Genomic DNA, 26,398 nt, shown 5'->3' with positions numbered 1-26,398 from the left:
GGGAAGGCCATTTAAAAAAAAAATATATATATTGACCCCAAAGGAATCTTTCGCCTCGAATGAAACTAAAATAACATGAGATATTTCTGAAGCACACCCCAACATTTTGTTACGCCCTTAACATATATGATATGTTGTCGAACCTTGAAACATTTATGATTCGAATTGATCTTGTTCTCCAGATATGAATTAGGAAGTTTGTAGAATTTGGCGTTTTTTGGAATTTTTAATTTAAGAATATTTGTTTTAATATTTAGGATCATAATATTTGTTATTAATTTTTTCGGTGTATATTGAAAATTCGGTCAACTCTTCCCCATCTTATACAATCGATGTGAGAAATTCATTAGCATTTCCTTCTTACAGAATTGCAACACACCCGTTTATTCCACCATGCCGTTAACATTGTTGTACATTCTGAAAAATATATTAGCTATTAAAGTACACGAAATAGAAACAAATCTAGGATGATTGCCTTAATAAATTCTCGTCCAAACAAAACAAAATAAAAACACCAAACCAAACAAATCTCTTGGAAAAGACCACCAATGATGATGGTCTCATCGTTGAAAACGATATTTTTCTCTATGTTTACGTTTGTTGATGCCCGTGCGTGTGTGCGTGTACGTGTTTGGGGGTTGGTGGTTTTGTGGTGAATTGCAGACTACCATCAACAACGACAACTACTCTTACTGCTGGACATTTCACACTCAATCACAATAAACTCACCTTACTTGATGGTGAGTTTTCTACTTAACCGAGTTATGAGTAGAACTCAAACTCAATACGAGTATATGTGAGTTCGATTATCACTGCTACTGAAGAGAGTATGGGCAATACGTTTGTTGTTTTTTCATATCAATGTGTAAAAGTTTGTCGGCTACTTGTATCGAGACCAATTAAGTTTGGTCCAATGTTATTGCTGGACTACTATAGATTTATAGTATTTCTCCTTTGTCGGTTACTCTTACTGATTGGTGACTGCGACCTCGGCTTACTGTAAATATTCAATATTTTGGTTTTGTTTTGATTTTTCTTTTCGTTTCCGTTTTTTGCTCTCTTTTGCCCAGATTGCCTTTGAGTTCACCCCCAATTTGAGTTCATGGTATGTGAAGAGCGGCAGAGCAGTAGCAGCAACAAAGTTTCCTTTTGGAAACCGGAAATGGAACTGTTTTCTTTTTTGGTTTTTTTTTCGTATTTCTTTCGTGTTATTTTTGTTTTTTAAAGGATTTCGTCAATTTTCAATTTAAAAATTTATACCCCAATTTATGTCAGAGAGGTTGGAGGGGTGAAGGACATTGAAAAAAGTAAACTGATGGCTTTTTTCTCTCCGGGTGGTGTTGTTGTTATTGCAGTTATTTTTGGTGGGTTTCGGTTTTTTTGTTTTTTGGTTGATGATAGCTGGGTGGTTTTGTTGCTTGTGCTTTAAGGACCTGTAACGAGTCGAGTAGAAAAAAAGTAATACAAAATAGAGATGTGTGAAAAAAGGAAGGCCCAAAACAAAAAAAAAAAAGTGGAGATGAGTTTGATAACATATTTAACGTAGTTCTTCAATGGTTGAATGGTGTTAAGTAACAGAAGAAGAAGCTTGAGTCGAATGAAATGTAAAAAAATTAAATGAAATTTGTTTGAAGATAAGAAATTTGTTTAGTGTCATCATTGAGTTTTAAAATAATTTGCAGAGATTTCTTTATTTGATTTTGTTTTGTACACCTGATGGTTTATGTGATAGCCAATTTTTTTTAACAGGAAATGAAATGTGATAGACCATTAAAGAAATCACACGGCTCTCTATGGACGATTGAAAGAATGACCCATTTTTGGTAATGAAATAAAAATGTGAAATTACTGCAAAAATTACAAGAATATGGGAAAATTAAATATGACGTAAAAAAACGACATAGTTTCATACGAGCTTATTGGACATGAAGATTAAGAAATTGGTATTATAATATTATACAAAATATACCAATCTACACAAGCCTGACTATACACATGTTCCATTGCTGGTAAATTCGAATTTCCATAGCATTTAATAGTATAGATCTGGCGGGATGAGATGAAAAACTTTTTGGTGTTCGGTCGAAACTGAGGTTGGACCCTGTGAATGCAAGGCGGACATGGTAACATTGCACCATGGTGACTCCCATGTATGTATGTTATAAAAACTATATTACTTTAGAAACATAGAGAAATATTTTTCAGTATTTTGAGGTTTATTAATTTGAGGTACATTAACTTTGTCATTCCGTTTATAACACATCGAAATATTGGCCTAAGACCCCATAAAGTGATCGTGAAATTCTGAGTCGTTCCGTCCTTCGGTCCATAATTATATATAGCCCCCTTATAAACCGGTCCCCAGATTTTGCTTGCGGATCCTTCTGGAGGAGAAAATTTCATCTGATCAGGCTGAAATTTTGTAGGTTAAGTTATTAGATGGTCCATGCAAAAATTGGTCCATATCTGTCCATAATTATATATAGCCCCCATATTAACCGATCCCCAAATTTGGCTTTCGGAGTCTCTGGGAGGAGTAAATTCATACGATTCTGTTGAAATTTTATACATAATGTTAGTATATGATCTCTAACAACCATGCCAAAATTGAGCCATATCGCACGCACAGAAAAACCATGTTTGGACATGGTTGCCGCATCCATTTAATGCTTATCTAGAGCATGTAATTGCCGCGAAATCCATGTATTTTGTCTTTGTAAAAATAGTTTTCGAGCGGAGAAAAATGTATGGTGGCAATAAGCATTTGAATGGTTCTCAAATACCGCAAACATGTTCTATCATTTAAATGAGAGAATTTGAGACCATTGAATGGTCGGGAAAATCATGTATCTGACCATTCAATTTTTTGACTTTTTTACTGGGAAAAAAGTATTTTTATAGGTTAAGTATAGACATGTCTAGAACCATTACATGGCCATAAAGATCATTTAAATTTTTTTCGTGACCATTTAATTTTTTAACTTTGTTGCAGCGAAAAGAATTTTATAAAAACATTGAGCAGGTACACACGATTTTCATTTTGCGCGTCAGTCGTGTGTTGATTGATTCTTGGAATGGACGGAGATTTACTGTGTTTTGTGTTAATTTATTTATTCAGAAGACTGATATGAACTAATTCCTGCATGGTTGGTGGATACCATATACTAACATCAAGTACCAAATTTCAACCGAATCGGATGAATTTTGCTCTTCCAAGGGACTCCGGAGGACAAATATGGGGATCGGTTTATATGGGTGCTATATATAATTATGGACCTATGTGGACCAATTTTTGCATGGTCATTAGAGACCATATACTAACACCATGTACTAAATTTCAGCCGGATCGGATGAAATTTGCTTCTCTTAGAGGCTCCGCAAGCCAATTCGGGGGATCGATTTATATGGGGGCTATATATAATTATGGACCGATGTGGACCAATTTTTGCAAGGTTGTTACAGACCATATACTAACACCATGTACCAAATTTCAGCCGGATCGGATGAAATTTGCTTCACTTAGAGCAATCGCAAGCCAAATTTGGGGGTCCGTTTATATGGGGGCTATACGTAAAAGTGGACGGATATGGCCCATTTGCAATACCATCCTACATCAACAACAACTACTTGTGCCAAGTTTCAAGTCGATATCTTGTTTCGTTCGGAAGTTAGCGTGATTTCAACAGACGGACGGACGGATGGAAGGACATGCTCAGATCGACTCAGAATTTCACCATGACCCAAAATATATATACCTTATGGGGTCTTAGAGCAATATTTCGATGTGTTACAAACGGAATGACAAAGTCATAGGATGGGGGGTATAACAAGTAAGTAAAATCCAAAGTCGGGAGGGGCCGACTATATTATACCCTGCACCACTTTGTAGATCTAAATTTTCGATACCATATCACATCCGTAAATGTGTTGGGGGCTATATATAAAGGTTTGTCTCAAATACATACATTTAAATATCACTCGGTATGGACAGAATTTCATAGACTTCTACAAAATCGGTAGACTCAGAATTTAAGTCGGCTAATGCACTAGGGTGGAACACAATCTTAGTAAAAAATATGGGAAACATTTAAATCTGAAGCAATTTTAAGGAAACTTCGCAAAAGAGTATTTATGATTTATTGCTCGATATATATGTATTAGAAGTTTAGGAAAATTAGAGTCATTTTTACAACTTTTCGACTAAGCAGTGGCGATTTTACAAGGAAAATGTTGGTATTTTGACAATTTTTTTCGAAATCAGAAAAACATATATATGGGAACTATATCTAAATCGGAACCGATTTCAACCATATTTGGCACGCATAGCTACAGTGCTAATTCTATTCCCTGTGCAAAGTTTCAATTAAATCGGAGCAAAAAATTGGCCTCTGTGGTCATATGAGTGTAAATTGGGCGAACGATATATATGGGACCTATATCTAAATCTGAACCGATTTCAACTAAATTTGGTACGCATAGCTACAATGCTAATTGTACTCCTAGTGCAAAATATCAACCAAATTGGGGTAAAACTCTGGCTTCTGGGACGGTTTTAGTCCATATCGGGCGAAAGATATATATGGGAGCTATATCTAAATCTGAACCGATTTCAATAAAATTTGGCACACTTGACTATAGTACTAATTGTTCTTCTTGTGTAAAATTTTAAGCAAATTAGGGTAAAATTCTGGCTTCTGGGGCCAAATAAGTCCATATCGGGCGAAATATATATATGGGAGCTATATCTAAATATGAACCGATTTCTTCCAAAATCAATAGGGTTCTATTCTGAGCCAAAACACATACTTGTGCCAAATTTGAAATTGATTGGACTAAAACTGCGACCTAGACTTTGATTAGATAAAATGTGTTCACGGACAGACGGACATGGCTATATCGAGTCAGGAGCCCACCCTGAGCATTTTTGCCAAAAACACCATGTGTCTATCTCGTCTCCTTCTGGGTGTTGCAAACATATGCACTAACTTCCACAGTTCCACAGTGTGGTGCAGGGTATAACAATTTTTCATAAAGACAACACACCAGTGCACAAGAGTGTTTTAACCAGGGCTGTGGAGCCGGAGCCGGAGTCTTGGAGTCGGAGTCTGAAGATTTTGCTGGAGTCGGAGTCGTAAAAGTTTTGCTCGACTCCGACTCCGGCTAAACCAAATTTTTTAAAACACTTCACATTTTTGTAACTAAGCAAGTTTTTACGCAAATTAGTTTCCATTGCGTTATTCATTCGATCAATGTACAGCATGATTGTAAATGAAAATCAACTTCCAATTACGGCTATCTTTTGATGTTTCCTAGTATGTTAGACTAGCAGATGGGCTGGATCGATCCATTTTAATGGCCGAAATTATTTTTTTTTTTGTAATTTTATTTTAAGGCCATATACATATGTGGAATATTGACAGAAAATTTTTTCAAAGTTGTTTTTTATAGAAAATTTTGTCAAAATGTTATTTCTATAAAAAGTTTTGTCAAAATTTTTTTCTATGGCTAATTTTGTCAAAAATTTTTTTCTATAAAAAATTTATTCAAAATTTTATTACTTAGTTTTTTCTATAGAAAATTTAGTCAACATTTTATTTCTATAGAAAATTGAGTAAAAATTTTGTTTATATAGAATATTTTGCAAAATTTTATTTCTATAGAAAATTTTGCAAAAGTTTGTTTGTTACACAACATTTTTTTAATTTTTTTTTTCTATTGATAATTTTATTTCTATAAAAATTTAAGTCAAAATTTTATTTCTATAGAAAATTTTGCCAAAATTTTATAGTAATAGATTTTTTATTAGAAAATTTGGTCAAAATTTTATTTCTATAGAAAATTTTGCTAAAATTTTATAGTAATAATTTTTTTTTATTAGAAAATTTTGTCAAAATTTTATTTCTATAGAAAATTTAGTCAAAATTTTGTTTCTGTAGAATATTTTGCAGAATTTTATTTACTACACAAACATTTTTCTAAAATTGTTTATTTTATATTTTTTATATTTTTATTTTTATTGATAATTTTTTCAAAATTTTATTTCTATAAGCAAAACATTGTCAAACTTTATTTCTATAGCAAATTTTCTCAATTTTTTTTTCTTACTGATGCTCACTGCTATAAAAAATGTATTCGAAATTTTATTATTATAGAAATATTTTTTTCTATATAAATGGTAGTCAAAATTTTATTTCTATAGAAAATTTAGTCAAAATTTTGTTTCTATAGAATATTTTATTTTGCTAAATTTTATTTCTATAGCAAATTTTGCAATATTTTGTTTGCTACACATTTTTTATACCCTTCACCACTACTGTGGTACAGGGTATAATAAGTTTGTGCATTTGTATGTAACTCCCAGAAGGAAAAGTCTGAGACCCATCGTTTAGTATACCGATCGTCTTAGAATTAAATTCTGAGTCGATTTAGCGATGTCCGTCTGTCTGTCTGTCTGTCCGTCTGTCTGTCTGTTGATGTATTTTTGTGTGCACAGTACAGCTCGCAGTTTTAGTCCGATTGTCCTAAAATTTGGTATAGGGTCCTGTTTCGGCTCAAAGACGATCCCTATTGATTTTGGAAAAAATCGGTTCAGATTTAGATATAGCTGCCATATATATTTTTCACCGATCTGGTCATAATTGGTGTGTATATCAACCGATCTTCCTCAAATTCCGTACAACCAAATATTTTATCAGTCTCGAAAAACTTGCAAATTATCATCCAAATCGGTTCAGATTTAGATATAGCACAGGGAGTAGAATTAGCATTGTAGCTATGCGTGTTAAATTTGGTTGAAATCGGTTCAGATTTAGATATAGCTCCCATATATAGCTTTCGCCCGATTTACACTCATATGACCACAGAGGCTAATTTTTTGCTCCGATTTAGTTGAAATTTTGCACAGGGAGTAGAATTAGCATTGTAGCTATGCATGCCAAATTTGGTTGAAATCGGTTCAGATTTAGATATAGCTCCAATATATAGCTTTCGCCCGATTTACACTCATATGACCACAGAGGCCAATTTTTTGCTCCGATTTAGTTGAAATTTTGCACAGGGAGTAGAATTAGCATTGTAGCAATGCGTGCCAAATTTGGTTGAAATCGGTTCAGATTTAGATATAGCTCCAATATATAGCTTTCGCCCGATTTACACTCATATGACCCCAGAGGCCAATTTTTAACTCCGATTTAGTTGAAATTTTGCACAGGGAGTAGAATTAGCATTGTTGCTGTGCGTGCCAAATTTGTTTGAAATCGTTTCAGATTTAGATATAGCTCCCATATATATGTTTTTCTGATTTCGACAAAAATGGTCAAAATACCAACATTTTCCTTGTAAAATCGCCACTGCTTAGTCGAAAAGTTGTACGAATGACTCAAATTTTCCTAAACTTCTAATACATATATATCGAGCGATAAATCAGAAATAAACTTTTTCGAAGTTTCCTTAAAATTGCTTCAGATTTAAATGTTTCCCATATTTTTATACCCTGCGCCACACCGTGGAACAGGGTATTATAAGTTAGTGCATATGTTTGTAAAACCCACAAGGAGACGAGATAGACACATGGTGTCTTTGGCAATAATGCTCAGGGTGGGCTCATGAGTCGATATAGCGATGTCCGTCTGTCCGTCTGTCCGTCTGTCCGTGAACACATTTTTGTAATCAAAGTCTAGGTCGCAGTTTTAGTCCAATCGACATCAAATTTGGCACAAGTATGTGTTTTGGCTCAGAATAGATACCTATTGATTTTGGAAGAAATCGGTTCAGATTTAGATATAGCTCCCATATATATATTTCGCCCGATATGGACTTATATGGCCCCAGAAGCCAGAGTTTTGGCCCAATTTGGTTGAAATTTTGCACTAGGAGTACAATTAGTAGTATAGTCATGTGTGCCAAATTTGATTGAAATCGGTTCAGATTTAGATATAGCTCCCATATATATCTTTCGCCAGATATGGACTAATACGGTCCCAGAAGCCAGAGTTTTACCCCAATTGGGTTGAAATTTTGCACAGGGAGTAGAATTAGCATTGTAGATATGCGTGCCAAATTTGGTTTAAATCGGTTCAGATTTAGATATAGCTCCCATATATAGCTTTCGACCGATTTACACTCATATGACCCCAGAGGCCAATTTTTAACTCCGATTTAGTTGAAATTTTGCACAGGGAGTAGAATTAGCAGTGTAGCTATGCGTGCCAAATTTGGTTGAAATCGGTTCAGATTTAGATATAGCTCCAATATATAGCTTTCGCCCGATTTGCACTCATATGACCACAGAGGCCAATTTTTTGCTCCGATTTAGTTGAAATTTTGCACAGGGAGTAGAATTAGCATTGTTGCTGTGCGTGCCAAATTTGTTTGAAATCGGTTCAGATTTAGATATAGCTCCCATATATATGTTTTTCTGATTTCGACAAAAATGGTCAAAATACCAACATTTTCCTTGTAAAATCGCCACTGCTTAGTCGAAAAGTTGTACGAATGACTCTAATTTTCCTAAACTTCTAATACATATATATCGAACGATAAATCATAAATAAACTTTTGGAAAGTTTCCTTAAAATTGCTTCAGATTTAAATGTTTCCCATATTTTTTTTTACTAACATTGTGTTCCACCTTAGTGCATTAGCCGGCTTAAATTTTGAGTCTATAGATTTTGTAGAAGTCTATCAAATTCTGTTCAGATCGAGTGATATTTAAATGTGTGTATTTGGGACAAACCTTTATATATAGCCCCCAACACATTTAACGGATGTGATATGGTATCGAAAATTTAGATCTACAAAGTGGTGCAGGGTATAATATAGTCGGCCTCGCCCGACTTTAGACTTTCCTTACTTGTTTTTAATTGTATTTCTATTGATAATTTTTTCAAACTTTTATTTCTATATATTTGGTAAAAATTTGATTTCTATAAAAATTTTGCAAAAATTTTATTTCTATAGAAAATTTAGTCAAAATTTTGTTTCTGTAGAAAATTTTGCAAAATTTTATTTGCTAGACAAAATTTTTTCTAAAATTGTATGCTCACTGATACTCACTGCTAAGTCGAAAACTTGTAGAAATGACTCAAATTTTCAAATTTTTCAATGAATGAATCATAAATGCATTTTTGCGAAATTGTCTAAACAATTATAAATATTTCCCAAATATTGCCCGAGATTTTGTAGAAGTCTGATGTAAGATTTTATCAAAATGTAGATCTAAATACAAAGTTGTGCAGAGTATATTATAATTGGCCCGCCCGACTTTAGACTTTCCTTGCATTTTTATTTTTTGTTAAAATTGTGTTACGACCCATAACGTTAGATTTAAATTTAAAGTACATAGATTTTTTAGAAGTATATTTTGTCTAAATCGATTCAGATTCAAATTCATGCATATGGGAATATAAACCTTTATATAGCTCGCAACAAATTTAAAGGATTTGAAATAGTATCAATAATTTTGGTCCACAAATATATATACTGTTGGTATCTTCTCATATTATGATGGGTATTTATAGCATTATTTTATTTATTAAACATTGCACTAAATTTGAAATATAGAGTTTAATTGGCATCTAATGTGAAATTAAGACCTTTTTTTTTGCACACATAAATAAATACGATACTTTATATCGATCCACTTACGGCACCCCCACAATAGAACTACAAATTAGTGGTAATAAAATGAGATTTAGTTATATTACCCGGAGTCGACTCCGGAGTCGGAGTCGAGCTGATGAAAAATGCTGGAGTCGGAGTCAGAGTCGGAGTCGAGCAAAATTGGCTCGACTCCACAGACCTGGTTTTAACAATGGCTAAAATCAACGAAACGAAAGTACGAGTTGGTTGACCACCCAGTGACTTTTACTTGTTCCCAAATCTAAAAAAAATCCTTCCTCAAATGAAGATGCAATTACAGTTGTAAACCACTATTTTGAAGTCCTTTAGGAAAACTGTTTTAATCAAGGGATAGAATTGCTAGAAAAGCGTTGGACTAAGTGTATTGAAGTTTCAGGAGATTATAATGAAAAATAAAAATATTTTTGAAAAACTAACTATTCTCTTTCATTGATAGGCTAAGAAGTTTCCGAACCGCCCTCGTATTATAAATTTAAACTTTATTATTTATGAAAATGATATTTGTCAAAGTTCAATCTCCATATTTATAATAATGAACTTTTTTGATTTATTTTTTTTGTGACAAATTGCTATCATATATCAAACTCCACTTTTATATTTAGAAAATGTTAAATTATATATTTAAATATTTTTGAAATAATTACCTTAATTCTTTAGAGTCCACATTACAGCGACATTATGTGTGTGTTTAATGCAAAAAAAAAATATTTAAAACATTTCATACGATATCTTCTCAAACTATAAGCGGGAAATCGAAACCGAAGCGACGCGATTCACAAAACAATCGAATAAAAGTTAAAACGTTAGAGCGTACTTTTTTTTTCTAATAAAACAAATGCGAGTTCGATACGTTTTTTTTCTCTACCGAATAACGAACGTCACAATTATCGTAGAATTGTGTCACAATAAATGATTGGTATGAAATTTCAATAGACCATAAACAAATGAATGACTAAATTTTCCATCTGTTAATTATTTTCCACATTTACTAGAAGACGTCATAGACTGAGGGTCAGAACAACAACACTTTTGTTAACTATCTAGTCATGGGATGAAAATTTTTAGATTCATTTACAATCCCGAAAATACGACACATAATGTTCGATTATTTGAAATAGAAAATCAATTTTTGAAAATCGAAAGTGCTGATTGATTTATTCATAGCAATACGAAGTTTGGTGATTCCAATAAATTCACTTTTCAATATTGATGATTGATGATGATGCTGATTTTGATAATCCTAAAAATTTTATTTACGATGATGCTTTGTAATCCAAATTTATGATATTTCGTCCATTATAGCTGCCTCCGGTGATGTCTTTTGGTGTTTGATAAATATTTTTATTTATTTAATTTTTTTTTTTTTTGTTGCAATTATTATTTCTATAAGTATTTTTACATGTTATTTATATTTATACACATATATTTTTTTGTTTTTAATTTTTTTATACTTAATATTTTTTTTTTTGTTTTTTTGTTTTTTGGTAGCAGCAGATATTTTTAAGTTATTATTTAAATAAAAATGTGTTGCGTAATTTTTAAATAATTTCAATAAATTGGTGGTTTTTATTTTCTTTCAACATAAGATTTTTGTTAAAATTATTTTTGCACTTTTGTTTAACTATTGAGTTGAATAATTTTTCGCCTTTATTTTATAAATCCAAATTTCAGTAATCTGAAATGAGAAATAAAAAAAAAAAACAATAAATATATTTTAGTTAAAATTTATTTTTTAATTAAAACACATTAAACATTAATAAAGCGCATATATTCTTGATCAGAGCGAAATTCTAAGCGAAAAACTGTTTGTCTCAATGATGAAAAATCTAGTTTGTTTTGGGTGTAAATTGTTCACTGAAAAACATATTTTCTTGCGCACAAAGATTTCATAACATACACTGAAAAAACTATTGCTGTGATGCCAATATTCTTCTAGGCTTAGCATAGAAGACGCATTTCCTTGTCCAAAAAAGTTTTCATTGAGATTTTGTTTTTTTTATACCCACCACCATAGAAACGTATAATAAGTTTGTCATTCCGTTTGTAACGCATCGAAATATCGATTTCCGACTATAAAAATTACATATATTCTTGATCAGGGACGTCTAAGACCATATAACCATGGTTATATCGAGCATCGTCTAAGACGATATAACCATGTCCGTGTGTCCGTCTGTCTGTCCGTCTGTTTGTCTGTCTATTTTGTAATCATTCTATCAATAATGGCGCTATCGTCTTGCATTTTGGCACAGATTCGCTTTTTTGTTTGCAGTCAGATCAACTTCGAAGATGGGCTATATCGGTCCACGTTTTGCTATAGCCCCCATATAAACCGACCCCCCGGATTGGGGTCTTGGGCTTCTAGAAACCGTATTTTCAATCCGATTTGCCTGAAATTGGAATTCGAGAGGTATTTTAAGACCAAAAATTGGTGTGACGAAAATGGTGCCTCTCGGTTCAGGTTTTGGTGTAGCCCCCATATAGACCGATCTGCCGAGTTTACTTCTTTGGCTTCTAGAAACCGTCGTTTATATCCGATTGGCCTGAAATTGGAAATATAGAGGTATTTTAGAAACACAAATAAGTGTGTCGAAAATGGAGCCTATCGGTCCATGTTTTGGTATAGCCCCCATATAGACCAATTTCCCGATTTTACAGCTTGGGCTTCCAGAAACCGTCGTTTATATCCGATTGGCCTGATATTGGAAATCTAGAAGTATTTTAGGACCCCTAATAGGTGTGCGAAAATGGAGCCTATCGGTCCATGTTTTAGTATAACCCCCATATAGACCGATCTCCCTAGTTTACTTCTTGGGCTTCTAGAAACCGTAGTTTTTATCCAATTTGCCTGTAATTTGAAATCTAGAAGTATTTTAGGACCCCTAATAGGTGTGTCGAAAATGAAGCCTATCGGTCCATGTTTTAGTATAACCCCCATATAGACCGATCTCCCGATTTTACTTCTTGGGCGTCTAGAAACTGTATTTTCTATACGATTTGTCAGAAATTGGAAATGTAGAGGTATTTTAAGACCACAAATAGTTGTGTCGAATATGGGGTGCATCGCTTCATGTTTTGGTATAGCATCGGTCCATGTGTTGGTATAGCCCCCATATAGACCCGTCTGTCGAATTTATTTCTTGGGCTTCTAGAAACTGTATTTTCTATCATATGCCTGAAATTGGAAATCTAGAGGTTTTTTAGGACCATAAATAAATGCTCCGAATATATTGTGTATCGGTACAGATTTTGGTATATCCCCCTTAAAAATCCTCCGATTTGGGGTCTATATTCTGTAGGTTTTTCAGAACCACAATAAGGTGTGCTGAATTTGGTGTTTATCGGTGGATGTTTTTGGCATAGCACCCATATAGACTGATCTCCTGATTTAAATCCTTGGGTTTATATAAACCGTGGTTTTTGGTAAAATCGATTTCACTTCTTGAGGGTATTAAAGGCGCACTAACACAATTTTTGTTTTTTGATTCAAACATACCCCCATAGGATGGGGGGTATATTAACTTTGTCATTCCGTTTGTAACACATCGAAATATTGCTATAAGACTCCATAAAGAATATATATTCTGGGTCGTGGTGAAATTCTGAGTCGATCTGAGCATGTCCGTCCGTTCGTCCGTCTGTTGAAATCACACTAACTTCCGAACGAAACAAGCTATCGACTTGAAACTAGGCACAAGTAGTTGCTATTGATGTAGGTCGGATGGTATTGCAGATGGGCCATATCGGACCACTTTTACGTATAGCCCCCATATAAACCGACGCTCACTTTTGGCTTGCGGAGCCTCTTGGAGGAGCAAACTTCATCCGATCCGGTTGAAATTTGATACATGGTGTTAGTATATGGTCTCTCACAACTATGCAAAAATTGGTCCACATCGGTCCATTATTATATATAGCCCCCATATAAACCGATCCCCCGATTTGGTTTTCGGAGCCTCTAAGAGAAGCAAATTTCATCCGATCCGGCTGAAATTTGGTACCTGATGTTAGTATATGGTCTTTAACAAACATGCAAAAATTGGTCCATATCGGTCCATAATTATATGTAGCCCCCATATAAACCGAAACGCAAATTTCATCCGATCCGGCTGAAATTTGGTACATGGTGTTAGTATATTGTCTTTAACAAACATGCAAAAATTGGTCCATATCGGTCTATAATCATATCAGAGAATGAAGCCGACCCATTTTTGTCAGCGGCGGCTGACATTAAATTTTTGCATCCGGCGGCGGCGGCTTGACGGCTAAGCAATATAAATAAGTCTCTTCGGCGGCGGACAATCATCCATTATAAAATCAATTTGAAGTTATTCGAATGGCAATGAGATTAGTTGTACAACCAATCTTACAAAAAAATTTACATTTCATTCAAATTTTCTGAGGTAAATTTTTGCAAAATTATTATAACACTTTGAAAGGGTGAAAGGGGTGAAAGGCTAAAAATTTTGACTAAAATTACTACAATTATTAATAAAGTTTTTTGATTTAAACTAATATTTTTGATTAATTGGCGGCTAAATTTGAGCCGACATATTCGGCGGCGGCGTCGACTGGCAAAAAATGGCCGGCGGCGACTGAAATCGGCGGCGCGACTCGGCGGCTTCATTCTCTGAATCATATATAGTCCCCATATAAACCGGTCCCCAGATTTGGCTTGCCTCTAAGAGAAGCATATTTCATCCGATCCGGCTGAAATTTGGTACATGGTGTAAGTATATGGTCTTTAACAAAAATTGGTCCATATCGGTCCATAATCATATATAGCCCCCATATAAACCGATCCCCCGGTTTGGCTTACGGAGCCTCTAAGAAAAGCAAATTTCATCCGATCCGGCTGAAATTTGGTACATGATGGTAGTATATGGTCTCTAACAACCATGCAAAAATTGGTTCACATCGGTACATAATTATATATAGCCCTCATATAAACCGATCCCCAGATTTGACCTCCGGAGCCTCATGGATGAGCAAAATTCATCCGATGCGGTTGAAATTTGGTACGTGGTTTTAGTATATGGTCTCTGACAACCATGCAGGAATTGGTCCATATCGGTCCGTAATTATATGTAGCCCCCATATAAACCGATCCCCAGATTTGACCTCCGGAACCCCTTGGAAGAGCAAAACTCATCCGACCCGGTTGAAATTTGGAACGTGGTGAAATTTGGTACATTGCTCTAGTATAAGCCGATATAGCCGATCCCCAAAAATAATCTACCAAAATGTTATTTATATAGAAAATTTTGTCAAAATTTTATTACTATAAAAATTTTGTCAAGATTTTATTTTTATAGACAATTTTGTCAAAACTTTATTTCTATAAAAATTTTTTTCAAAATTTTATTACTATACAAAACTGTGTCAAGATTTTATTTCTATAGAAAATTTTATCAAAATTTTATTTCTATAGAAAAATTTTGTCAAAACTTTATATCTATTAAAAAATTTTGTCAAAATTTTATTACTATACAAAAATATGTCAAGATTTTATTTCTATAGAAAATTTTGTCAAAATTTTATTTATTTAGAAAATTTTGTCAAAATTTTATTTATATAGAAAATTTTGTCAAAATTTTATTTATATAGAAAATTTTGTCAAAATTTTATTACTATACAAAATTTTGTCAAGATTTTATTTCTATAGACAATTTTGTCAAAACTTTATATCTATTAAAAAATTTTGTCAAAATTGTATTTCTATAGAAAATTTTGTCAAAATATTATTTGTATAGAAAATTTTGTCAAACTGAATTATATACGTATTTAATCGGCCTTTTTTGTTTAATATATACCCCGTATGGACTGACTTACAATTGAGAACTTACAATTAAGAAGTTTTACAATACCTTGCCATCGGCAAGTGTTACCGCAACCCAAGTAATTCGATTGTGGATGACAGTCTTTAGTAAAAGTTTCTATGCAATCCATGGTGGAGGGTACATAAGATTCGGGCTGGCCGAACTTACGGCCGTATAACAGGTTGGCTGATAAGTCCCCGGTCTAACAAAGAAAAACACATTTTTTGTTAAAATTCGTTTTTATTATTCAACATAGTTCCCTTCAAGAGCGATACAACGATTATAACGACCTTCCAATTTTTTGATACCATTTTCGTAGTACTCCTTCGGTAGTACTACCAAAATGTGTCGTGTCGGCGATCACCTCTTCATTTCAGCCAAATTTTTTCCCTGCGAGCATCCTTTTGAGGTCTGAGAACAAGAAAAAGTCGCTGGGGGCCAGATCTGGAGAATACGGTGGGTGGGGAAGCAATTCGAAGCCCAATTCATGAATTTTTGCCATCGTTCTCAATGACTTGTGGCGCGGTGCGTTGTCTTGGTGGAATAACACTTTTTTCTTCTTCATATGGGGCCGTTTTGCCGCGATTTCGACCTTCAAACGCTCCAATAACGCCATATAATAGTCACTGTTGATGGTTTTTCCCTTCTCAAGAAAATCGATAAAAATTATTCCATGCGCATCCCCAAAAACAGAGGCCATTACTTTGCCAGCGGACTTTTGAGTCTTTCCACGCTTCGGAGACGGTTCACCGGTCGCTGTCCACTCAGCCGACTGTCGATTGGGCTCAGGAGTGTAGTGATGGAGCCATGTTTCATCCATTGTCACATATCGACGGAAAAACTCGGTTGTATTACGAGTTAACAGCTGCAAACACCGCTCAGAATCATCAACACGTTGTTGTTTTTGGTCTAATGTGAGCTCGCGCGGCACCCATTTTGCACAGAGCTTTCGCATATCCAAATATTGATGAATGATATGACCAACACGTTCCTTTGATATCTTTAAGGCCTCTGCTATCTCGATCAACTTCATTTTACGGTCATTCAAAATCATTTTGTGGATTTTTTTATGTTTTCGTCGGTAACCACCTCTTTCGGGCGTCCACTGTGTTCACCGTCCTCCGTGCTCATTTCAACACGCTTGAATTTTGCATACCAATCAATTATTGTTGATTTCCCTGGGGCAGAGTCCGGAAACTCATTATCAAGCCAAGTTTTCGTTTCCACCGTATTTTTTCCCTTCAGAAAACAGTAGTTTATCAAAACACGAAAGTCCTTTTTTCCATTTTTTTCACAATAACAAAAGTTGCTTCAATAAAGACGCTCTAACTCACAAACTAATTGACTTACAGACGTCAAATTTTGACACGAATCATTTGAAGATTGGTACTATATAATAATAAAAATAATATGCATTTAATACTAGCGACGCCTCCTGTGTCAGACCGGGGACTTATCAGCCAACCTATTATACTTGTTCTTATTCATTCCGAGCTAATGATGTCTGAATAAAAATTTAATTAAAATAAAGTTTATAATCTTTGCTTCAAAAATTCTTTTTATTAAATTTACGACAAAATTTTTGGAAATTTGCGTCCCTCTGTTAAATTCGTATGTCTTTGAACTAAGGCAAATTTTCCTTAAATTAAATAAATATATTTTTGATTTACAGAAATTATTTTTAAATAAACTGAAATATTAAATCTTTGGATATATGATAAAAACGCTTCAAATATAGGCTAAGATTTATTTTAAGTATTTAGAATCTTCGGTTTATAGTTTTGTTGGAATTACGAAAAATTTTTACTTTGAAGTATCCGTTATAATTTGTTTTTTTTTTTTTTTTTTTTTTTTTTTTAAACTGGCATTTTGTTTGGACGTTAATAGCTTCATTAATATACCGCAAAAAAAAAAGAATGAAAATTCCATAAATGAAATCTCTGTCCTAATTTTAATTTTATTGATCCTAGATTTAAAGCCAGATATGTGGCTACAAAATGTCATTTTTTAAAGAAGCCGCATTTTTTGGCTCGGAATTAATACTAAAATCCTTAAGCGAAGGTCCAAATCTTTGGATTCAAGTAAACATTTTGTTTTTGAGTGTATAAAGATTATTTCTTTAAATAAAAAGGATTTCCTTACTTTAAGAAAATTTTGCCTTCAAAGAATTTTCAAAAATGCATGTCCTAATTTGAATGAAAAAAAAAAATAAAACAAAGATTATGAACTTTCTTTTAATTAAATTTTTTTCTTTTAATATTATGAAAATTTACTTTTCATATTCTTTGATATTGAGTCGAATTTTTTATTCAGTTTAGAACCTTCTAAGAATTCCATGGTATAGGGTACATAATATTCGAATTTTCGGCCATATATACTTATTAATATGTTTATGTCATAATCACATCATATTTTTTTTTTCATTTCTTATATAAACATTTCCACTATATATTGATACTTCGTATACATTTTTTTGTTTTGTTTTTCCGATGTCTCAAAAATTTTTGATTTAAATTTATATTTATTTACTTTTTTCTTTTTTGTTCAACAATATATTCACATATAAATTTTGGTTTTTTATTGGTTTTCGTGGGCATTATTTATGACACTTTTCTAGTTTATAAATATTTTTTATGTTCCGTTCAATATTTTGGAATTTGGTAATTATTATTAATTCGAATGGTTTTTGTCTTTTAGTGTTTTTTTTTTTTTCTAGAAAACATATTTGTATTTTTTGTCTTAAAATGCTTCCATTGATAAATAAATTATTTTTTTTTATTGTATATTTTTATTAAAAGATTGTCGTTTTCGAAGCATATAAATTTTTGTTACTCATTTAATTAAATGTCCACTTTTCACTATTGATTTTGCGAAACTTTGTAATTGCCTTGAATATTGTCGTTAAATGAACAGCAAAACAAATTCAATGTCTTTGTGACGCAGATGATTTTAATGAAATCTATATAATATCGTTCTACACTGAAAACAATATTTGAATTTGTATAAATATACAGGCCAAAGACATTTTAAGTTAAACTCTAAAATTGTATATACTATCGTTTACCAGGGGAGTTTACACTAAAAAACAAGTAAGGAAAGCCTAAAGTCGGGCGGGGCCGACTATATTATACCCTGCACCACTTTGTAGTTCTAAATTTTCGATACTATATCACATCCGTCAAATGTGTTGGGGGCTATATATAAAGGTTTGTCTCAAATACATACATTTAAATATCACTCGATCTGGAAGAATTTGATAGACATCTACAAAATCTATAGACTCAAAATTTAAGTCGGCTAATGCACTAGGGTGGAACACAATGTTAGTAAAAAAATATGGGAAACGTTTAAATCTGAAGCAATTTTAAGGAAACTTCGAAAAAGTTTATTTATGATTTATCGCTCGATATATATATATATATATATATATATATATATATATATATATATATATATATATATATATATATATATATATATATATATATATATATATATATATATATATATATATAGATATATATATATATATATATATATATATATATATATATATATATATATATATATATATATATATATATATATATATATATATATATATATATATATATATATATATATATATATATATTATATATATATATATATATATATATATATATATATATTAGAAGTTTAGGAAAATTAGAGTCATTTTTACAATTTTTCGACTAAGCAGTGGCGATTTTACAAGGAAAATGTTGGTATTTTGACCATTTTTGTCGAAATCAGAAAAACATATATATGGGAGCTATATCTAAATTTGAACCGATTTCAACCAAATTTGGCACGCATAGCTACAATGCTAATTCTACTCCCTGTGCAAAATTTCCACTAAATCGGAGTTAAAAATTGGCCTCTGTGGTCATATGAGTGTAAATCGGGCGAAAGCTTTATATGGGAGATATATCCAAATCTGAACCGATTTTGCTGATATTTGCAAGTTTTTCGAGACTCATAAAATATTCGGATGTACGGAATTTGAGGAAGATAGGTTGATATACACGCCAATTATGACCAGATCGGTGAAAAATATATATGGCAGCTATATCTAAATCTGAACCGATTTTTTCCAAAATCAATAGGGATCATCTTTGAGCCGAAACAGGACCCTATACCAAATTTTAGGACAATCGGACTAAAACTGCGAGCTGTACTTTGCACACAAAAATACATCAACAGACAGACAGACAGACAGACGGACATCGCTAAATCGACTCAGAATTTAATTCTAAGCCGATCCGTATACTAAAAGGTTGGTCTATGATTACTCCTTCTTGGCGTTACATACAAATGCACAAACTTATTATATACCCTGTACCACAGTAGTGGTGAAGGGTATAAAAATATTGTCGTAAGCACAAAGATTTCTTGTACTTTAAATAGGAATCCGAGTATTTCTTACATAAAAAACACGTGAATACAACAGTAAGTTCAGCCGGGCCGAGTCTTAAATACCCACCACCATGAATCAAATATTATTGTTTCCTTTACAAATTTCAGGGGGGAGGGGAGTTTGATGACAGATATTCCCCCTAAGCCAGTACGCTTCACGAAGATATATTTAAAGATTTTACCTACACTGAAAAAAATATTGTCGTAAGGCCAAAGATTTCATGTCCTTAAAATACGAATGCAAATCTTGCTTAGCATAAAAGACGCATTTCTCTAATATAAAGTTTTTTTCCTTGTCCAAAAGTCGATAAACTTTTCAATGAAGTCGTGTTGTCCTTATAATTAAGTGATTTGACTTAAAAATGGATATGATAACATGAAAGAAAAATTTTATGGGCTAAGGTCAACTTTCAACAAATAATTCAGAAAAATTCTTTAAAATTAATGAAATTATCTTTAAATTTGTTGTCTTTTTGCATCTTGACTACAAAGCAAAAAATCGTTCAAAAATAAGACATGTTTTTCAACACTTTATTTTAAAGACGTTTTTTACTTGAAACACAGCATTATTTCTACTGGAAGTATTCTTACTTGAATTCTGCGCTTCTTTGGCTTGGTATCAATACCAATATTGTTAAAGTAAAGACAAAATCTTTGGAACCGGGCATGCTTTTTTTTCAGTGTAGCTTTAAATTTAGGCTCTATAGAACTAAAATTAGAATAAAGGGTGATACGGTCAAAATTTGGTCAATATAAACTTGACGTATTTCTTTCAATTTTGCATTTAAAAACCTGATTACCCCTCATTTTGAAGGTGTGTGTGTGTAGAATGTTGCTCCTATTTTGATTTTGGAATTCACCTCTTCAGTTGTCAAAATGCCGTCCAAGCAAGAAGAGCAACGTATCAAAATTTTGTTCGCGCATCGCGAAAATCCGAGCTACTCGCACGCAAAGCTGGCAAAATCGCTAAAAGTTGCCAAATCAACCGTTACAAATGTAATTAAAGTGTTTGGGGAACGTTTGTCGACAGCCAGGAAGTCTGCATCGGGGGGAAATCGAAAACCGGAAGCCGCTGAGACGACAAAGAGAGTTGCCGGTAGTTTCAAGCGAAACCCTAACCGTACATCGAGCCAAAAAACGAGCCGGACTATCGACTTACAAGAAGGTAGTGACTCCAAATCGCGATGATAAACAAAATACGACGGCCAAAGCGCGATCCCGGAGGCTGTACACGACGATGCTGACGAAGTTTGACTGCGTGGTAATGGACGACGAAACCTACGTCAAAGCCGACTACAAGCAGCTTCCGGGACAGGAGTTTTATACGGCAAAAGGAAGGGGAAAGGTAGCAGATATTTTCAAGCACATAAAACTGTCAAAGTTCGCAAAGAAATATCTGGTTTGGCAAGCCATCTGTACCTGTGGCTTGAAAAGAAGCATTTTCATAGCTTCCGGGACTGTCAACCAAGAAATTTACTTGAAAGAGTGTTTGAATGAACGTCTGCTGCCTTTCCTGAAGAAACACGGTTGTTCCGTACTGTTTTGGCCGAATTTGACATCTTGCCATTACGGTAAAAAGGCCATGGAGTGGTACGCCGCCAACAACGTGCAGGTGGTTCCCAAGGACAAGAACTCAATACGCCAGAGCTCCGCCCAATTGAGAAATACTGGGCGATTGTCAAGCGGAACCTAAAGAAGACCAAAAAAACTACTAAGGACGAGCAGCAGTTCAAGGCAAACTGGCTTTCTGCGGCGGTGGACAAGGTGGCTGTACAAAATCTGATGGCAGGTGTCAAGCGTGAGGCCCGGCAATTCGGATTTGGAAAAGCAAAAGCCTAACTGAGTATTTTTCCTGAATTTTATACTAATTGAACTTGAAAAAGAAATTTAATTTGATTTTTAAATAAACGATTTCACCGATTTACACGCGTTTTCCCTTGACCAAATTTTGACCGTATCACCCTTTACAGATCTCAGAAGATTAGATTTAGGTTCTTGGAGACGCATTATAGGGCCATAACCCCCTATCATCTTTTTATTAACACAACCAAGGTCCATACACTGAAAAAAAAAAACACTTGTCCAGTTACAAAGATTTAGTCCTTACTCTAATGATTTTGCTTATTGATTCTGAGCCATAGATACTACAACGCCTTTCACATGATTTAAGATGTAAATTCTGTAAATTTCACCTCCCAAATATTGAGTTCCAAACATATACTTTTAACCCCCAAAAAAATGAAAAGACGACTCGTCTTTTGACTCGATCCGCATATCGAACCAATTTTTGGTTTACTCATAAGAATTTTTGTTATAATCAGCCAGGTCATGTGCCATCGATCGGAAAAATGTTAATCGGAAATGTCAAGGCTATATGGATGGTGGGGTAGGACTTCCCATTTGAGTGTTACCAAATAAGCTTTTACGGGTAGTTTTAAGATTTTCTTAATATCAAACATATTGCCATCAGATTTCATTCACATTGTTGTTATTGATAAAAATACAATTTTTATACCCTCCACCATAGGATGGGGGGTATATTAACTTTGTCATTCCGTTTGTAACACATCGAAATATTGCTCTAAGACCCCATAGAGTATATATTCTGGGTCGTGGTGAAATTCTGAGTCGATTTAAGCATGTTCGTCCGTCAGTCTGTTGAAATCACCCTAACTTCCGAACGAAGCAAGCTATCGACTTGAAACTTGTTATTGATGTAGGTCGGATGGTATTGAAAATGGGCCATATCGGACCACTTTTACGTATAGCCCTCATATAAACCGACGCCCAGATTTGGCTTGCGGAGCCTCTTGGAGGAGCAAAATTCGTCCGATCCGGTTGAAATTTGGTACATGGTGTTTGTAAAGGGTGGTTAAATTGTAAGGGCCGATGTTGAATGTGAACCACACCTAAACGCCAAGTTTTTTTTCCGAATTTTATTTGACATTTCTCTATTTCAGACTTACTCAATTTGAACCATGGAGAGATACACAATCCAACAATGTGTTAAATGGTTCCAAGAAATGGCAACAGTGGATGATCAATTTTCGAAGAAAATCATCTTCAGTGATGAGGCACATTTTCACCTCAGTGGATTCGTCAATAAACAGAATTGCCGCATTTGGGCGAATGAGAATCCAAGAGTGATTGTCGAAAAACCAATGCACCCACAAAGAGTGACTGTTTGGTGCGGTTTATGGGCTGGCGGCATCATCGGGCCGTATTTTTTTCCAAAATGAGGCCGGTCAGGCAGTTACTGTGAATGGTGTTCGCTATCGTGAGATGATAACGAACTTTTTATGGCCCGAATTGGAAGATATGGATGTGGACGATATGTGGTTTCAGCAGGTCGGTGCCACTTGCCACACAGCTAACGAAACAATGGCTCTTTTGCTCAACAAATTCAATGGCCGTGTTATCTCACGTAATGGCGATGTCAATTGGCCACCAAGATCATGTGATTTGACACCGTTGGACTTTTTTCTTTGGGGTTATTTGAAAGAAAAGGTGTACGTCGATAAGCCAACAACAATTCAAGAGCTAAAGGATGAGATAATTCGGAACATTAACGGCATAGAACCTCCATTATGCCTCAGCGTCATTGAAAATTTGGACCATCGGATGAAGGTGTGCCACCGAGGTCGCGGCGCCCATTTGGCCCATATTTTGTTCCATTGAGTAATTGAGTAATACCAATATATCATAATAAAATAAAATTACAATAATTTCCTAAATAGTTTGTGTTTTATTCAAAATCAACATCGGCCCTTGAAATTTTAACTACCCTTTATATGGTCTCTCACAACCGTGCAAAACTTGGTCCAAATCGGTCCACAATTATATATAGCCCCCATATAAACCGATCCCCAGATTTGGCTTGCGGAGTCTCTAAGAGAAGCAAATTTTATCCGATCCGGCTCAAATTTGGTATATGGTGTAAGTATATGGTCTTTAACAAACATGCAAAAATTGGTCCACATCGGTCCATAATTATATATAGCTCCCATATAAGCCGATCCCCAGAGTTGTCCTTCGGAGCCTTTTGGAGAAGCAAAATTTATCCGATCCGGTTGAAATTTGGTACGTGGTGTAAGTATATGGTCTCTAATAACTGTGTAAAATTGGTCCACATCGGTCCATAGTTATATATAGCCCCCATATAAACCGTTCCCCAGATTTGATCTCCGGAGCCTCTTGGAGAAGCAAAATTCATCCGATCCGTTTAAAATTTGAAACTTGGTATTAGTATATGGCCGCTAATAACCATGCCAGAATTGGTCCATATTGGTTTATAGTTATATATAGCCGATCTCCAATCATTCATATCATGGTTGCCACTCGAGCCAAAAATAATCTACCAAAATTTTATTTCTATAGAAAATTTTGTCAAATTTTTTATCTATAGAAAATTTTGTCAAATTTTTTATCTATAGAAAATTTTGTCAAAATTTTTGTTCTATAGAAAATTTTGTCAAAATTTTATTTCTATAGAAAATTTTGTCAAAATTTTATTTCTATAGAAAATTCTGTCAAAATTTTATTTCAATAAAAAATGTTATTGTTTTTTGATTTCAGCTTAAAATCATGCATTGACTAAACTACAAGTGTAGCTTAACCAACAGAGGAAAGGAATGTTTGTCAAATTTATTTGGGCAAAGCCCTATAGACTGCAAGATGGTTAGATGGACGCATGTTTCGGAATTACCACATTCCTCATCAGCATACTCTGCTTGCAGCAAAACTATCAACCAATTATCAGAATAAATTCAGGCAGTTCATTAAACCCAACAATGAACCACACTTCAACCTTCCGAAAAAAGGTTTTGCATGATAGCCGGCTTAAGGTAAGTACTATGTTTGCTTTTCGCGTTGAAATTTTCGTGGTTACTTTATTAAAACAGCTCAATACAAAGCAGATAAATTGACTCAATTGATGCGCAGTTTCTTGTTCCTCTAGATTTCGACAAGACGTTACAGGAATAAGTTTGTTATCAATTATAATTTTGATTATTTAAAGAAAAGTAATCGCGAAAATAAAGTGGTTTTCAACTCGAAAACCGAACATAGTACCCACCTTTTTGCCGAAACAAATTCGTACAAACATATCTCTTTTCCTATGCCACTGTCAAATCATCGATTTTGTCAAAATTTTTTCCAAATTGTACTTCTATAGAAAATGTTGTTAAAATTTTATTTCTATAGAAACTTTTGTCAAAATTTTATTTCTATAAAAAATTTTGTCAAACTTAATTATATACGTATTTAATCGGTCTTTTTTAGTTTAATATATACCACGTATGGACTACATTACAATTTAGAAGACGGTGTTAGGAAGTTTTAAGATACCTTGCCAACGGCAAGTGTTACCGCAACCCAAGTAATTCAATTGTGGATGACAGTCCTCAGTAGAAGTTTCTACGCAATCCATGGTGGAGGGTACATAAGCTTCGGCCTGGCCGAACTTACGGCCGTATATACTTGTTTTTATATCAACAGGTTCTTCACAAAAAAAAAATATATTTTTTTTTAATTTATCTTTTTTTATTTTAAAAATAAAACGTTGTATTTATTTTGAATAAGCACTTCAGTTTATGTCACAAAAACCAATTGTAACGATTAAATTTGTTTTGATTCTTGGCGGTGGGAGGAGAGAGGATTTGATTTGCTTTTACTGTTATCATCATTATTTGATGATTACAATTTTTATCGATAACGATATAAATGGGATTGACCATGTGTTTCGTGGAACAGTTATAACTATCTATGTTCTCTCTCTCTCTTTCACTATCTCCATCACTTTACATTACACCCGGCACTTTATTTGGTTTATTTCTTAATTATATTTATTATTCACTCTAAAAGGCTACTCAACTAAAACCTTTCATAAAACTGACTTCTTTTGACTTTTGTAGCATTTACATTAAAAGCACCGTTATATTTTAATATACACATACATATATGTAGAAATGACTCGTGGCAACTACCACAAGCGCAACAGTTATCCAAAATATTCATCCCTTTGCTTAGTGGCCATAGGCTAAGGGGATTTTATTTGAATGCACACACATACACATACAGAAGAGACACCGAACCGCTACCACTGAACAGACACACCAGTGAATATGCATCATGTGTGATCACTGTATACCACTTATTTTCATTTCTTTTTTTTTTTTTTGTTATTTAGGGATTACGGATTTAATGTGGATAATAAAACCAAACAGAAGTTTAAGGAAACAGTTTTCCTTACTTGCTAGTAATTGCATAAGAACAAAATTTCCTATTTGGCTTACGTACTTTATTTTTGTAGTTGTTAACAAAATTTTCCAAAAATAAACTTCACTTTAGCACCACCACTTTAATTTAACGTTTTTACTTGGTTTTTTGCTTTCGGCACACACACTCATTCACGCGCGATTTTTTTTTGTTTATTTTAAATTTCGCCGCAGCAGAAACGCACACGATTTTATGTGGTCTTTCTACCCCGACGTTCGAAAGTACGC

The 26,398-nt window shown here is 33.8% G+C and overlaps 1 long non-coding RNA gene across 1 annotated transcript; it reads right to left on the bottom strand.

The window, feature by feature from the left end:
• Positions 1–206: 206 nt before the first annotated feature.
• On the bottom strand, positions 207–26,398 carry LOC142231766 (uncharacterized). Its single transcript, XR_012720909.1, has 3 exons — positions 26,193–26,398; positions 10,284–11,314; positions 207–1,433 (listed from the first exon to the last, which is right to left on the bottom strand). It is a non-coding gene; the product is annotated as an uncharacterized LOC142231766 (long non-coding RNA).

The sequence above is a fragment of the Haematobia irritans genome, chromosome 3 (genome assembly GCF_050003625.1).
Source record: "Haematobia irritans isolate KBUSLIRL chromosome 3, ASM5000362v1, whole genome shotgun sequence".
Taxonomy (NCBI): domain Eukaryota; kingdom Metazoa; phylum Arthropoda; class Insecta; order Diptera; family Muscidae; genus Haematobia; species Haematobia irritans.
The sequence above is the reverse complement of the archived record's forward strand: the minus strand, read 5'-3'. Positions and strand labels throughout refer to the sequence as shown.